We start from the raw sequence: 16,242 nt of genomic DNA, 5'->3' as shown, positions 1-16,242 counted from the left end.
GCCCCGCTTCTGTGGGGGTAAAAGCTCTCACCGACGTGCCCCAAAGAAAGCAGGGAGGTGCTTAGACAAAGGAAGCTCTTCCAGCTTCCCCAGGCTCATCTCATTCATGAAGCCCCAGCAGTTGCTGGTGAGAAAATGCAGAGCAAGGGCATTGAGCAGCGCTGTGGCTGCTCCCTCACTGCATGCCCAGCTTCCATACAGATCCCCAGGGTGTGAGCTTCTCAAGGAGCTGCAGGCACAGCCTAATCCCATCGCAGAGCTCATCTAATCACAAGGTCACCTAATGCGGTTTGCTGCTGGGATACCAACTCGAGAGCTGCCAGATATCCAGCAAGAGCTGCTGCTGGCCTGTGGCAAAGTCTGCTAAGAGCTGCTAATCCATTTGTTCCCCTACGAACCAAATGTCCTCTATCAGACAAGTCATGCTCTGCTTCCCTGCCCTAACACAGCCAGCCCTCCCAGGACAAAGACAGACAGACCTCTCCACTCTCAGACGGCTGTTTTATTTCCCCCCCACCCCACTCAGCGGTGCCAATGACTGCAGGAGGGGTGGCAATCTTGAGACTTGAAGGTGAAAGAACACAGGCTACTGACTTTGAGCTCATCCCAAAATAGGTACTAGTATCAGGAATTCCTACTTTGTCTGCAGCGTCTGTTCTGAACAGCCTGGAAACATTCCCCACCAAACGGCATAAGCTGGAATGCTTCCTAATTAGCTGCATGGGATAAGATAAAAATTACTTGCTCTCCCCAGCGCTGCAGCAATCAGAGATGCTAAGAAAGCAGCCTCAAGCCCGACACCAGAGCAGGGGAGATGGAACGGGCTCAACTAAACATGTCCTCACCAGCACTCCGTGTGCAGCGTAATGGCCCGGGGCATGCAAGGTGCCTATGTTCATAAAGTGGAACGCGCCCCCAGGACCAAACAGCAGGACTTGAGAATTAGGAGCTTCACAGCTCAAAGCACAGGGATATGCTCTGCGAAGCTCTAATTGCACGATGCTGCAGCAGCAGGCAGGGCTGTCAAACAGCTGGTGGAGCACGCCCGGTCACCTCCAGGCCTGCTGTTACCTGACCTGGGCACCTTAACTACTGCATCCTTCTCCAGATCCATTAATTCCTGCCAAATGCAGGTGCTCTGAGGAACAGCGGAGAGAAAACAAGGCAGTTTGCTAATGCCCATCACATCCCATAGCCCGAGGCCCACACTGAGCTCTCCATCAGCCCCCAAGCCTAATTCACCACTGCTGGATTCAGAGATCTTACTTCTGAAAGGATCTGCTTGCTGTTACAGCTCACGGCCTTTTGCTCAGGATCACAAAGGTCACCACTGATGGTGAGTCCAGAACCCACATGGCTGTCATTTCCTCAGCTCCTCAATGGGGCTGTTTCATCTCTGCTGCTCCGGTTTCAGGAATCACCGCTCACTTCAGCTCCCTGCTTCCCTTCCTGCCATCCAAACACCACATGCCCGCTATGATGGGGAAATCAAGGTATCGCAGCAGTCATGAATTACTGCTCACAAAAAGCAAATTGTGCCCTAAAGATCGAGGGTGAATTGACCTCCATGAATATCTCCACACACCCTTCCTTTGAGGATTCTATGTCTAAGCACCAGGGTCGCACAGCAAACCAGAGATTAATGCAGAGCAGAATAGAGTTCCTAGGTGAGAATACCAAGCAGAACAAAGGCTACCTTGTCACGTGCTCAGTTCCTTTCTCATACGTTTTTTCCTTTAAATAAGGAGACATTTCTCGTGCCCGACTCACAGCTTCCAACTCCAGCTTTGCAAAAGCAAGAAAGCTGAGAGGTTGTACTGGGAGCTGTGTTAACCTCCCTCCTTTGAAGGGAAATAAAGCTACCGGGTAGACAAGCCCCAGGCAGACTTTCCAGACAGCAGCTAGCATGCTTTCCCTCACTCTGTTCTGAGGGCCCAGCCTGATAGACTTGCCTGGGAGCCTCACACTTCAGCTCTGGCAGCAGAGGTAACTACCTGCAAGCTCCTGTTCTTCGCAGGTCAGCATACAGAACATATGGTGGAAACACTGCAGCTCCCTGCTGTAGGACAGACCTGGCTCCCAGCGTTTCTCTTTCCCAGGAAGGCCGGAATTAGAAGCCCTTGGAACAGAACACAAAACTCCTGTAATTCTGTTGTTTTCTCCTCAAAACCTCTGAGCTTAACTCTCAAATCAACCACATGAGAAAATCTGCAACTACAGAGCTGGGCTGTGGCTGAGAGCTGAGCCTCAATACCCATTATCTGCATTCAGAGAGCTGCACCGAGGGCTGCAGGGCCCAGTGCTGGTAGCACAGCAAGCTCCATCTACTACCTTGACCTTTGGCAGAAGCCCAGAAAGGCATTTTTGGATCACTGCTCAAAACACAGTGAGAAGCAGAGCCAAGAGCAAGCGAGAAAACAGAGCTGCTTCGTGGGGGCTTCACATCGCATCCGAGCAGAAAGCAATTTATGTAAGCCCTGCTTGGCATAGTGTCCGTTGTGCCTTACTCTACTTGTAAAACACTCCGAAGGCCAGCCCGTTGCTATAGAATATTGTTTTTCTCTGAAAGAAAACATTCTCAAGGTCTCCCCGTTGCATCCACGTGGCACGGAATCATCTCTAGGAAGCTCCAGCAGGCATTCACATGCATTGCCACGAACCACTGCCGGCAGCTGCTCCGCGCTTCAGGGCCAAGTAAAGGATGGGCAAAGGTCCTCACTTGAGAGGCGAGGGCTGCCAACCAGCTTATTGGGATGGAGCTTCTCTCACATGTTTCACTGTTAACATTCAAAGGTTTTCAGTGATGCGTTGGACAGCTAATTAGAGCACTTGCAGGAAACAGGGTGCAGCACAGTAACCTCAGATCACCAGTACGTAGGAGATGGGTTTTCCAGGTAAGTTAGTGGTGTTTCAATAACTGCATGCAAGCAAATACAAGACTGTAAACAGAACAGAATAAGAATGAAGACAAATACCTGCTCGAGGCAGCAGCCAGAGAGCCTGACTCTGTGCTATTCAAACACCTAGAGAGCAGCAAACAAAACCGAGCCCAAGAAAGAAGCAGCCAACTCACCATTTTGCAAGTGTTTGTCATCCTGAGTGCCTGACAGCCCACGTGCATGCATCACCTTCAACTGCAGTACACTTCACAGGGTTTTAGATGTGAGTTCAGCAAGCCGTGCTTGAGGCATCGAGCAAAGTTCAGGGTAGATCTCTGACTAATGCAGGTTTCCAGCACCAAGCTGAGGCAACCCATGCTACCTCTGTATGGCAGAATATAAAAGGAGCTATACTTTACGTTACTGCCTGGAGCTGCCAAGAACATTGTGTCCAGTTCTTGCATTCACATTTCCAAAAGAATAAAAAAAGTGTCAAAAATTGAGAGCTCAAATAATAGCTACAATAATAATTTAGAACATAGGGAAAAAAAAAAAAAAAAAACAGCCTTAAGGTAAGAACCTTCTGGGTTTCAGTCAATTTAGTTTCCCAGGAAGGTTAGAAGACAGCTTGACTCTGGGCTATACATTCCTACAAACAATTATTTCTGTTATTAGAGGCTCTTTAATCTTGCCAACTGCAACCCAACAGCTGGAGGCTGAAGTTAGAAGGATCCAAGGATACTGATCTTAGGTGAGAATTGTTGTCATATGGGTACATGACATTTAGATATCTTCCAGACGAGGCTTTCCCACCTAATTACAAGTGGAGTTCAGGGGTTGCATCTTCCAGCCTCAGCTACACTGAAGCTGGAGTTGTACCACACCACGCTGGACCCCTCACATTCATCCCGTGTTACAGGAACACAAAAGGACAACAAGAGAACAGCCACGCTTGAGCTGTTGTGGGATAGCAAAGGGGAATGCACACTTGCAACACAGTGCCTCCCAGGAGAAGCGCTCAGGATGGGCAACCTGGCTGCTCCTGAGGACAGGGAGCTGGAGAGACCAGGCTGGGAGTGATGAGATAAACACCGCAGAGTGATGATGCACTGCATATCCCACACACAGTATATAGCTGCTTGACTCTATTAGGTAGATGGATGGCAGCGAATTTAAGAAGAGAAATAGATTTTTTTTACTGCGCTCATTAGCTAAAAGGGTTTGCCTGGAAACATGGGCCCCGATGTGTCTGAAGCCTGCTGACACATGGGTGAGAGCAACATTTTTCTTCCCTGTTATTACTCTGTTTCTGAGAGCATCCTTCATAGATACGTAGTAGGGGATGGTGATCCCCTGCAACTAGCCACTAACACCCAAGTCAGCCAGCAAGATGCATGCTTGTGTCTGTGTAGACATGCATACATAGACACATCTCCATGGATGGGTGCATCAACACGTGCTTTTAAGTAACGATACATGTATTTATCTGCAAACAGAAAACAAAAGCCACGCCTGGCTTTCACCAATCTGCATGTCATATCTTTCAGGTTACTGTCACCTTTCACATCACGGACTTTCTAATCAAGCTGCTCAGATTCCCGAGATAACACATCTGGAGAGCAAGCAGAATCCCAGGTTACACTGGATTCAGGGTCACTAGCTGAGCTAGTGCACGTGCCATGCAGGGCCTTTGATTCACACAAAGATGGGATGTCATGCCAAAGCTGAAGAAGCTCTGCACGTGAAACAGGTTCCAGTCTGAGCCTTACACACGCACAGCCCTGACAGGCCTGCCTGGCTACCTCCTCCCTGGAGCATGGGCTCTTTTTCCCTACAGAAACAGCAGCACCGCTCAGATCTCTGTCATCCTACCAAAGGAGCAATGAGGGCTGGGGATGGATGCGTAACACACACATACAGACAGGTCCCCCCTGACCAAGGGGTATGGGGCACATTCACGTGCTCCTAAACTGAAGGAAATAGGGGAAAAGCAGACTGCAGTAGAAAAGAGCAACGCTTGCAGTAAAAATCAGTTGGTTGCTTCACATCAGCCTGCCCCTTAAATTAAAAGGGAAACAGAGGGTACTTGCTGGAACAGAAAGGCTGTAGATTTGAGACAAATAAAAGAGAAATACGACTTGACCCAGTACAGTCACTTCTGGAATCCACTGCCCAGGAAGCCATGGAGACACGCACCAGTGGAACAGACATTTTAAGGGACTGGATAATTTTATGAGCATTAATAACATTTGCAGCTATGCAAGCTAATAAAATGTTACAAGGGTAATCAAACTTCATGCTTCAGTGTGTAAGCTGATCACCTGTGAGCACCGGGAAGGAATTTCCTCTCTGGTGCTGTTGCATTGAGCAAGTAGCCAGAGGTAGCCAGCTGCACCGCAGGGGCTTTTTTCCCCCCTCATCAGTGTCATTGCTTCTGCTGCTCATGCTTTTGATTTGCTTTTCTTCCTGCAGTAGCTGGCAGCCAGCAAAGAGACTAAGCTCACAACATCAGTGAGAGTTTTGCTGTCAGCTTGCTAAGGTTTCCTGGTACGGTCTCGAGACAACGGTTCAGCCACAATCCCAAAAGAGCGTCAGTTTACCTCAGGATGGTGGTTCCTATATGCTCATGCCCTGGCAGAAGGCTCACACCAAGCACAACTCATCACTCCAGGACCCACGTTTACTCTTTGCTGCTTCCACAGTGCTCGAGCTGCGTTGCCAGCAAAGCGCTGGCTCCTCAATTAACGCTGCCCTGAGCCACGTCACAGAAGAGCTGCAGGTACTACAAGGGAAGCCTGGCAGCTTCCAAGTTATCTCCACCAATTCAGAGCTATCCAAGGGGTTATTTATAACATCTGAGAAGCAACCTCGGTATTTCCAGTGTTTGCTCGTCTCGGAAGTTAAAGCCCCCGTAATTAATGAACTGACAGAAAACTCTGCAATCTGCTAGCACAGGCTTTGCAAGAAAATGACAGACTTTGCTCCTGCGCCTACCCTTCTGTCAGAGGGAATCCAGATACCAGCCAGCCAGCTGGGGGAGAGGCTGAAGGGAGGATGGGACACGGGCGTCGCTTCAGAATAATCCTCTCTCTTCAAAATAACCAGCATGCTGGCTTACAGATGGAGGTCTGAAGGGGACTGCTGTGTGCTGACAGACACTTGGAAAGGAAACAGCTGGCCTGCTGAGGCTGGCGTTCAGAGATAGCCCAGGAGCCCTCCTGGGCTGAAAGAAAGGGGATGGAGGACACGAGCAGGTTGTTTGCCCAGGCCTTCCTTAGTTCTGAGCATCGCAGAAGCTGGCCTGAGCACAGTGAGGTCCTTGGGCAGGCAGGACTGTAGGTCTGGCCTGACCCTGTCACCCACCACGGTGGGCACCTGCGTATCACCATGGGGATCGAACACCACAACAGTTCCCTAAAACCTCTCATCCCCTAACAATCATTCTCACTCCAGCAAGGACCTCCAGGCTACAAAAAAATCCATATTTTCCCTTAGAAAACTGCATCCAAGAACTACGCTCAGTGCTCTCCACAGACCCTTCCAATTTACACAGAGTAGTTGGGCTAGAACACTATACACCCCAAGAAAGCTGTAACTTCCCTATCAGGAGAGGAAGGCACCTTAAATCACAGTCATGAGGAAAGAAAGAGATTAAATGAAAGGCAAAGCCCAACAGTTCCATCGGTGCCATCAGAGCCAGGAGCTGACACGCTGCACGATGCCACACGATGAACCTCAGCACAGTGACAACAGCTCTGGGCCCAGATGGATTTTAAAATTATAGGCCATAAAGCATGACATCATAATGACATCACTGAAGGAGAAATTTAATTCCTAGATCAGAGGCTATCGGTTATTGTTTTATATTAATATCTGTCATTATCTGCGTGCGCAGTGAGCAGGATCAATCATTTCCACAGGTCTTTATGGCCACCATAAATTCTGAGCACTTATACCTCAGCCGTTCTCTCGTACACATACGAGCCCATCTGTCGGCTCCTCAATATCCTGCACTGCAGAACCCACCAGCACATTTCAGGCATAATCACAGCAAATAAATGAAATTCGTGGCCGTTACGAGATGGTACACGTTTGGCTTTTGGGTTTTCGGATACCTGTCAGCTCTGCATTTAGTTTCACTCGCCGCCACGCTGACACAGATCAGTACACTGCAGAATAACCTTCTGACACTTGCACGACCTTTGAAAGTCATTTTACAATCTGTTTTGACAAGCGCTAAGACAGCTGCTTCAGGAGGATCGCCCGTTGCAAGCTGCTGCCTCCATCCCCCTTCTGCCAAGCCTTGCAGCAATATATGCTAATAGAAAAGTATTTTTCCATATATGTAAAGCGTGCAGCACGTCAGGTTATGTCAAAGGCTGAGGAGAACGTGCTTTGTCAGCAGAGCTGAGGCAGATGAGACATGCTGGGGGTGTTCCACTTTTACAATACTAATCTGGCTACTTGCACATACGATACGGCTCCTGCGATCTTTAAAGACAGTTAACTCAGTCTTCATGAGGCCTCCAGCAGTGATAAGGGATGGATTTTTTATAAGATTCTTGATACAGGAGATGTGACCTTTTACCTCTGTCTGATTTATATTTCGCCTGTTTTCACCAAAAATAAAACAAACAAAGCAGTGACACAACCTGATAGATAACTCCTAGAACATCAAAGCACATCAGAGACCGCTTGACTGTGTTATTTCCAGTTATAAGCTAGCAAACTTTTCCACTGCAATGAACTGCTGTTTCCAATTTCCTGACCTCTGCAATATTAGACTAAACCAAACAAACAGCCTGATCTCTTCACTAGATACCTTGGAAGTACGGAAATGTCCTTCTATTTGCTCCCACTCAGGGTAAAGATACAACTCCTTGGACCTGTTAGAATAGCAGGACTGGCTCGTTGTCATCAATTCCAGCTACACTTGTCCTGCTAATGACTTACAGTTTCTGTACAGAGAACTCATGCACAAAAGGGATCCTCCTGTGTTATCAGTGGGATGGGGAAATGATTGCCAGCCACCAGGGACCTTCTCAAGTTCCCTGCCAACATGCCTAACGGAGGTGCCTATAAGGAAGTCCAACTGATAAGCACCAAGTAGGATACCAAGCTTGGACACATTTAACCATTTGTAGGTGTACAAGTAGCCTCGTTCATGCATAATCCCTGGGAAAAAAAAAAGAAAAAAAAAAAAGAAAAAAAACCCCACATCACAGCAAACATTTGAGCACAAAGCACTCTGCCAATGCAAACTTCAGTTACAATATCAGCTGGATCACAGCTCGGTGCAGAGGTCACGTCACTTTCAAGATATTTCATAAGATAGACATTACAGCACAATCTCAATTCATTACTTCTGCAGAAAGATCAAGGATAACACTGGGTTTGGGAGATGAAAGAACTTTGTAAGTCACCTTCTCTGCTCTGACAGGCAATGAATAGCCCAAAAATAAAGCAACTCTGTTTAAGCAGGGCTGCTGGACAAGTCACTTATGAGAGAATTCAGTGGAGGCTGTTAGTATTCGGGGGGGGTGAAAAAACTGCTAAAAATTTCCACATTCCAGCCCACTTCAATTCTCAGGTCCTGCAGTCACAAAAAAAAAAAAAAAAAAAAAAAATAACACTATCATTTCAGATCTGCACCTGTGATTACTTGCAGGCTTGCTGGACGTGTGTCTTCTCACTAATATCCAGCACGGAGAATGATTTTAAAAAGCTACCGAGTTTTCCTTAACCCAATTTCCACATTCCTCATTGCCATCACAAGATTAACAAATAATTTTAGGCAGCTTCTGGAGCAGCAGTCTGCTGGTAACACTTGACATGCTCAGCACAGCCACCACCCTGCACAGATACACGGACACAGCCCGGGATGCTCACCTCTCACACAGCTCAGTGTTAAACATACAGAGCTTTTGTGACCACAGGGTTAGCAATCACTGAGATTGTTACAGCTTCAACTATCATGACAGGCATTGAAATAAATCTCATTTATATGACATACAGCCACCTAAAAAAGCATTTTTTGTAGAAATCCTTCTAGCATGTCAATGTGCTACACATGGCTCCCTTTTGAGGCCTTTCCAGACTGGGGATCAGGCAAGACATTCAGCCTTTCAGCCTGCCAAGTTTCATACTTGTTAAGATTAAGCCTGAAATCTGAACGTTTTCTATACGGCAGCTCCGTGAATGAGATTAAGGGAGGCCTCTTGCCATTAGATGCTGGCTGAGCATGTGCAACACATAGCAGCGTGATTGCTGCTGCAACCTTTTAAAGCAGGGTGAGCAGCTCCCTGCCTGCTGCAATAACCAAGCGAGCAGAATACATGTGGGGAACGGGTAAGACAAATTCAATTTCCTTCCTCGGCTGCAGGGGTTCAAGATTACCTCTCACATCATCCCACGAGGTTCCCTGAAAATGGAGTCCCCCACCACTGTGTTTCATACACTGCTTTTGTATTTGCCTCTGTAGATTCTGGATCTTTTTCTGGAGCTGGCACTGAAGCTCAGGCATTTTCCCTCACTCTTGTTCTGCCCACATCCCAGTCTTGAAGCAATGGAGCCCGGCATCCCCACACACCTACTGGTACACAGGCAGGATGTGGCCTCTGGCAGCCTGATTGGCGACCCTGCACATAGCAGGGGGTTGAAACTAGATAAGCATTGTGGTCTTTTTCAACCCAGGCCATTCTATGATTTTATGATTATTACCCTACATCCCCATTCTCTCAGCCACACAAAGCCAGGAGGCAGGCTGGGCAGTTTCTTTGCTGTCCTTGTCCAGGGACAGCAGCCCTCCCAGATCTTCAGCACGTTCCAAACGCCAGAAACCACTGGTATCTCCCACAAGAGATCCCGCATTCAGGCTGCTTGCATTCCTGCAAGGCAAGTTCCAAAGGCAATAGCTTCATCTAATCACTCTCTCCTTAACTACATAGGAAAGGGACGTTACAGCAGGTGCTGTAACTGGGACTCATCACACCTACCCACTGAGCAGTGAAGAAAACCACCTGTGACGTTCTTCCACCTAAGTGTTATGCTACCACAAATTACAGCACAATTAATCTCTCCCAGAATCCATCATACTTCTCCGCGAGAGCACAGTCCAAGCTACTGAGCTAGTCAGACAAGTTGTGGCAGTAAATAAAATTAAAAAGTCTAATTGGAGATGGGGGGGGGAAATGTTTTTCCTGGTGTTCAAAATAGCTGCTGTTTCCAGGAAATAATAGTATAAATAGAAAATGAAACCATTCCTCCTCCAAAAATACTTCATAATTACATGTCATAAAAATAATTAGGTTATGGTGAATTAGTACAAATGTTTACAACAAAATTGCCATGCAAAACATTATGGGTAATAACATGCTAATTGCTGTAGAAGCAAAAGCTGATTATGTTTCAGCGATATTAAAAGTTGCCAACTCGGCGCTTCTATCCAAGCGTCAGCGTTGCTCAGCAGTACCCAGGGACACAACGAAGGCTGGTGAGGAGCAGAGGAGATGGCAGGTAGGCAGCCCCAGCCTTGCTCTGCCTCGCTGAGAAGCAATTCCTAGAAAGCTTACAGAGGATAACACGCAGCACAAAAGGAGGATGCTGGCATCATCGGCCCTTGCTGGCAGTTCTGTGCTCAGGCAGACACCTCTGCTACCTGACTGCATCTCAGCACAGGCACAGCTAAAGGGTGTGCTGGAAGCAAATTAGTACTCTGGATAACGTTTAGACCACCCAGGTCCACATCGCACTGTTGTGACTTATGAGCTTTATCAACCTCCCCTCATCACCTGGGTGCTTTCATTTAGGTGAAGTTCTCAGCTGGTGTGAAACAACCAAGATCCACAGACACCAAGAGGAGAGAGGTGGGAATAAGCTGGTGGACGATTAGCTCATTGAGAGCTTCTGCAGACTTCCTAAAGACTTTTGCAAAAACAGGCCCAAGTCAATGAACAGCTCTCTCCCAGCCCTCCTTTGTCACCAACGCAGAAGAAGGGGTCAGGAGAATGATTTCAAATTCTCCAAACTGTTATCCCTTCACAGTTCCAACCTGTGCCTCAGCTCTGTTCTCATGGTGCTCATACCTTGCCAAGGAGGTAAGTTAAAAAAAAAAAAATAGATGTGCTGCTTGGCTGGGGCTGCATAAAGGGCCTGAGCTGGGACACGAGCATCTTTATACCATTGCAATAAGGCCAGGCTGCTCCCTCTCACCTGGCACAGAAACTGGGTTCGTTTGAGCACTTCAGACAGGTTTCACTGAGATGGGTATCTTGCTTGTGTTACCTCCACCCCATCCCATTTACTACCATGCACTGCCCCTACACATTCTGCCTTCCTCAGAGCTGCTGTTCACCTTCACAGAGGAAGCAGAGGCACAAACGCAACCTGGCTCAGCCCACTTAAGCTCTTCCCTAGAGCAACAGCTTTTATCCATCCACCTTCTTAGGTTCTTGGAGTCCAGTTACTTTGCACAGAGCATAAGCCTGGAGATCCAGCATCAACACATGCTGTAAGAAAGCACCACCAGGGAGCGAGCACCTAAAGACTCCATGTTGGAGCATCGCTCTCCAGAGGGCAGTGGAACAGGGCAGAGCTGCAGTGTGAATGAGAGGGCTCTGAAGGAAGCCCCTCTGCAAAGCAGGGGCCCAGCAAAGCCTCCAGGACAGGGGCTGATCCAGCAGCTGCCAGAGCCCTCCTTTCACACCACACGTGCAAAGCGTGAGGCCGTTCACTCTGCCCTCTGATCAACGGAGCGTGCCTGCTTGGAGCCTTGCTTCACACTGGCAAGCCCATGGCAACCTACCCACACACAGCCCAAAGCATTTTCCTCCTGCACTGGGAAGAGCAGGGCTGGCGGCAGCCATCACGTGCTCTGTTGTGCCCTGTCCTCTGCTTCTCTCAGCTGCTCCTGTGCTGGCCACATCAGAGCAGGCCTCTCACACACAAGTGGGAGAAAAGCTCCATGCAGGGCTGCACACCCTCCTGCTTTCCATCCCTGGAGCCTCCCCTTCTCCTCTGCAGCCTCCTGCGTAGGGGTAGGGCTGGCTTCAAGATGTCAGCCAGCCCTCCCCATTCCTTATCTCCAAGCAGGGCCAAGTGCATTACACACATAAAGATGCCTTCCAGCCAAACAACCTCTTTATCACCGCAGCAGCGCTTGGTAAATAAGGCTGTGCAACCCCTGGGTCAGCATTAAGCAAGCTGAGGGCAGACTGTGCCCTCTGAGAGGCTGAGCACTGCTCCTCCAGCCCACCACACTGCCTGCAGACTTTCACTGCAGCAAGCTCCAGCCCTGCAGGACTGACAGGTTGCTGGGGTTCACGGTGCTACGTGTGTCAGCAGGCTGTGAAGTGGTTTGCAGCAGAGGCGAGCAAACCCAGCCACTTGCTTGCTGCCTGAAGCTGTGGTGTTGTGTTTTTGCTCTGTGCAGACGAGACGAGCCATCCCACCGCCACGCACGGAGCCCTCTCCTCCACCCTGCTGCTTCACAAGCTGACTCACGTGCCCAACGCTTCTCAGCCCCGGATGCAGTGTTTCTCAGAAGAGTTGTGGTGTTTCAAGAGCTCAGGCAGAGGTCTGCAGCACATCCCCATCAATCTGTCAGGTTCCTGATGGGTCACGTTTGCTCGTCTCCAGATGTCAAACAAGGAGTGCTGAGTAAAGTTTGTGGGTATTAGTTGGAGGTGCGAATTTAAAGTGGATTAATGCAAAGTTAGTAAGTCCCTATGGGGATGCTCTCGCTCAGAATTGAAGTGACATTAATTGGGTTTACTGAATTCATTTCCAAAGCAAATTAAGATAAACCGGATTACATTTGAATGAGGGTGTTCACATAGAAATTTAGCACAGTTTAACTAATCCTCTTTGGGAGCAAATTTGGCTTAAACCCTCTAAGTGCTCCATCTTCCCGCTTCTCCCGCAGGGGAAGCGCTGCATTTCACCTTTGAAAACTTCATTTTCTTTGTCCTTTTTTTTTTTTTTTTTTTTCCTCCTCCTCCTCTCAAGTTGGAAGCAAGAAGCCTTCCAAAAGGCAGGAACTCCTCTTCTCCTCTGCACGATGCTTGGTGCTAAAGCACCTCTCATCGCACAGAGATGTGACCTTGGAGCAAGCAATCCAACCTGCCCATCCAATGCCCACCAAGCCGCTCCTCAACCAGACCCCCCCAAGTTTGCAAATACCCCACGCGAACAACCACGGAAAAGAAAATTTCCCTCCAACAAAGCGTTGTTTCAGCCATTAATTCCAACGCTGGGTAATGAGATGCTTTGCAGTGAATAGGCTCAGCGAGCGGCTCAAAGCCCGACCTCTCCCTCCCGCTCGGCTTTGTGGTGTTACAAGTTGTGTTTGGCGGCTCCGGAGCGCTACCATCTGCTGTGCCCCGTTCATTATGCACCGAGTCACGCGGTCAGCTCCCGGCAGAAAGCTAAGACAGAGGTAAACTAGTATTTGGAAACAAAGCAGGGCTCTCTCCATCCTAATTAGCGGCAGGTTGCAGAGTGCAGCGGCGGAAGGCGAAGGTCACTTCCCACAAGGCTCTGCTCAGGATGCCAAAACACCCACTTAATTCAAGCGGCTCAGCGGGCAGAGTCAGACCAGAGCAATTATGCTCCCTGGATTTCCCTAAGGAAGGTTTTAACAATGCAACTCTTAGAAAAAGGATTACTGCAGGAGCTCTTTATTCTGCCACCTTGGAGCAGGAGGAAGCGCGGCATACCCTGCTACTGACTCTAGGAATGGCTCTCTCTTTGTGCCCCTGCACTGGGGGGCAAGCTTAGGAGTTTGTTTTTTTTTTTTTTTCCCCTCCCATTTTATTTTATTTCGCAAAAAAGGAAATGAATAGGAGCAAATTTTAACATTTAAAAAGCAAAGACTCCCAAAAAAAGCCCCACAAACTTAAAGACCTTTTGTACTGAGCCTAATTCTCTCTAAACGCTCCAGGTTTCCTTCTAGGCACTTCCAAAGGAGAATTAACCTTTAGAGGAACCATTGGGGAGCGCTCCCGGGAGCTGCAGCTCCTAAGCTGGGCTTCTGCTTGCCTGCTTAGCCCAGAAGTTCAGGACAAAGCATCATTTCTAACCTGGTCTGGCATTACTGCCTTGCACACACTGGCTGGTTGTGCCCATTTGCCCTCCTACTCACATCTCTCAGCTCTGCAACACAGTGACTCCCTTTCAGAAGGATCTAACCACCTGCTGATGACAGGAGCATTTTTCAGGGATGCTACATCAGAACCCAAAGGAATCTTTTCCCTTCCCTTCCAAAGACTCCAGAAAGATAAATTAATGGTAACTTTCACTGGGAAAGAAAGCCACAATATTTAATTGTCTTTAACCAAGAGATGCAACAAGGCATCATGGATCTCTTCTCAGAGGCTTCAAATACAACATGTTGTCCAGCTCCCTGTTTCCTGGTCCATCCAACAAGAAACTGTTCCCCATCACGAGCTACACAGGATCCGCTCCAGTTCATCTTGGATGGAGGGCAACTTCAGACGGAAGCTTTGCAGAAGGCAGAGCAGCCTTGAGTTCAATGCTGTTTTCTTGGCAAAATAAGACAACAGCCATCAGTTCTTTCCCCCTGACCCTCTACACTGTTCAGCCAACACCTGTACCCGACAGCCACAGCCAACTTCTGTTGCCCAACATCACCCTCCAAGCTGCACCCCCAACTCCACCAACACACACAAAACTCTTTAAGGATGGAATTCCCCCTAATTTCCTCTGCCAGCTCTGTCATCAGTAAGTAATACCCAGCACAGGCGCTACGGAGGTTTTCAGCTGTTTATAAGCAGCCTGTAAAATAGCCAGCAGTGCTCAACAAGGATTCAAGTGCATTGCAGCTTGGCCAACTGTTTTTGGCAAAGAATCGGCTGCGTGTTGGCCGCGGCACAGAGCTAAGGACACCAGACCCATGGGTATGCAGCATGGGGGCCACTTTTTAGGTCATATGCTCTGAAACCTTCGCCTGAGCTGGCATATCATTTGGTTTAAGATTGGCTCTGCAGATCAGGGTGGCTGAGCTTCCTTACTGCTCAAGTGTTGGCCAGGTCCACCCTGAGAAGTGCATCCTACAGAATGACTGCAGCTTGCAGAGCATGTGTTATTTTTGCCACCAGAGATACTGGTGATCTCTCCAGCACACTGGGAACACCCCCCCCCATGCCTCCATCAGTCCCACTAAGATGTGGAAGCATCCCTCTTGCCCCTAGCTACACCTACAGGAGTTCCTGACTGCAGCACTGGTCGCTGCTCCATGGCAAAGTCTGCATCCTCCTGATGCTCCCTGATGGCCCACAGCACAGAAAACAGCTGCCACCTGCCCTCCCCACCAGCAGGATGAGATCCCGTGGCCCAGCAGAACCGCCCCTTCTCCCTCCTGCAGCAATTAAACCTCCCTCACCACGGCTGGAGAAGATAGATGGTGTTTATTGGGATTGCTTTTCCTGCATGCCAAACGTAAAACAAAATACCAATCGATACAGGCTGCCTCACCTGATGGTTTTATTCCTCTTATCCTCCCGCCCTCGCTGTTAATTCTGCTGTGGGCTGGAGCTATTGGTGGGGCTTGCGCCAGCCAACAGGTTCCCATTAACCCACAGCCCATGGGCAAGAGCACAGGTTCACCTTTTCTCTCTCTTTTCTGGGTGCTTTCATTTATTTTATTTTTTAAACTCTCCCTCCATCAATATTTGATGAGGGCAATTTCAAAGACTTGTTTAGTATGATCCCCACATAAGGAGTCCTTCGGAGTGTTTATCACGTTTGAGGTATAATTACATTCAAATCCTGAGACACTGTTGCTAAGGTTACAGCTGCTTGTGGCTGCTCCAGCTTTTGTATATCTGGAGTTTCTCACCACCCCCTGCACGCACACATCCACACCCCACGCTCTTTGCTCCTTTTGCTGCAGGGATGGGATGCACAGGGAAGGAGCAGCACCCAGAGCCCCACTCTTGTGCACGGTGTGAAGGGTCCCCCAAGGACTCTCCCTTGTTAAGTTCCCTCTCCCCAGCCCCCCCAACCAAGGGGATCTCAGCACACCAGCCTGCCCCATCCCAGGCTGGATGAAGGCCAAGGAACACACAACAACCAGAAATTCTGCTTTTCCCCACACGTTTCCTGGACTGTATCAGCAAATGCCGCTCTACCCATCCAGAGAGGGGCTGGAATTGAATTGCCTTTGTTCTATTTCCAATTTTAAATAGCACGAACCTTCACACAATAGGCAGCGTTCTCACTAATCCCCACCGTGATGCCTGAAATAAGCTTACAAACCACGCGGCAGGCACTGTGGGAAGAACAATTACTGTGACAAAAGGAGGTGAGTGGGGGACAGCCACGAGTTCCTTGGATGAGATGGAGG

General features: G+C 48.7%; 1 long non-coding RNA gene across 2 annotated transcripts; it reads left to right on the top strand.

Moving 5' to 3' along the window:
• Positions 1-2,056: 2,056 nt before the first annotated feature.
• Positions 2,057-5,604, top strand: LOC109369369. Of its 2 annotated transcripts, none has more exons than XR_002118345.2 (3): positions 2,057-2,694; positions 2,794-2,894; positions 4,427-5,604. It is a non-coding gene; the product is annotated as an uncharacterized LOC109369369 (long non-coding RNA). The 2 variants fall into 2 exon arrangements; XR_002118346.2 differs by lacking the exon at positions 4,427-5,604 and adding an exon at positions 3,028-3,435.
• The last annotated feature ends 10,638 nt before the right edge of the window (positions 5,605-16,242 follow it).

Source organism: Meleagris gallopavo, chromosome 11, assembly GCF_000146605.3.
Source record: "Meleagris gallopavo isolate NT-WF06-2002-E0010 breed Aviagen turkey brand Nicholas breeding stock chromosome 11, Turkey_5.1, whole genome shotgun sequence".
NCBI lineage: Eukaryota > Metazoa > Chordata > Aves > Galliformes > Phasianidae > Meleagris > Meleagris gallopavo.
This window is presented reverse-complemented; position numbering and strand designations above follow the sequence as displayed.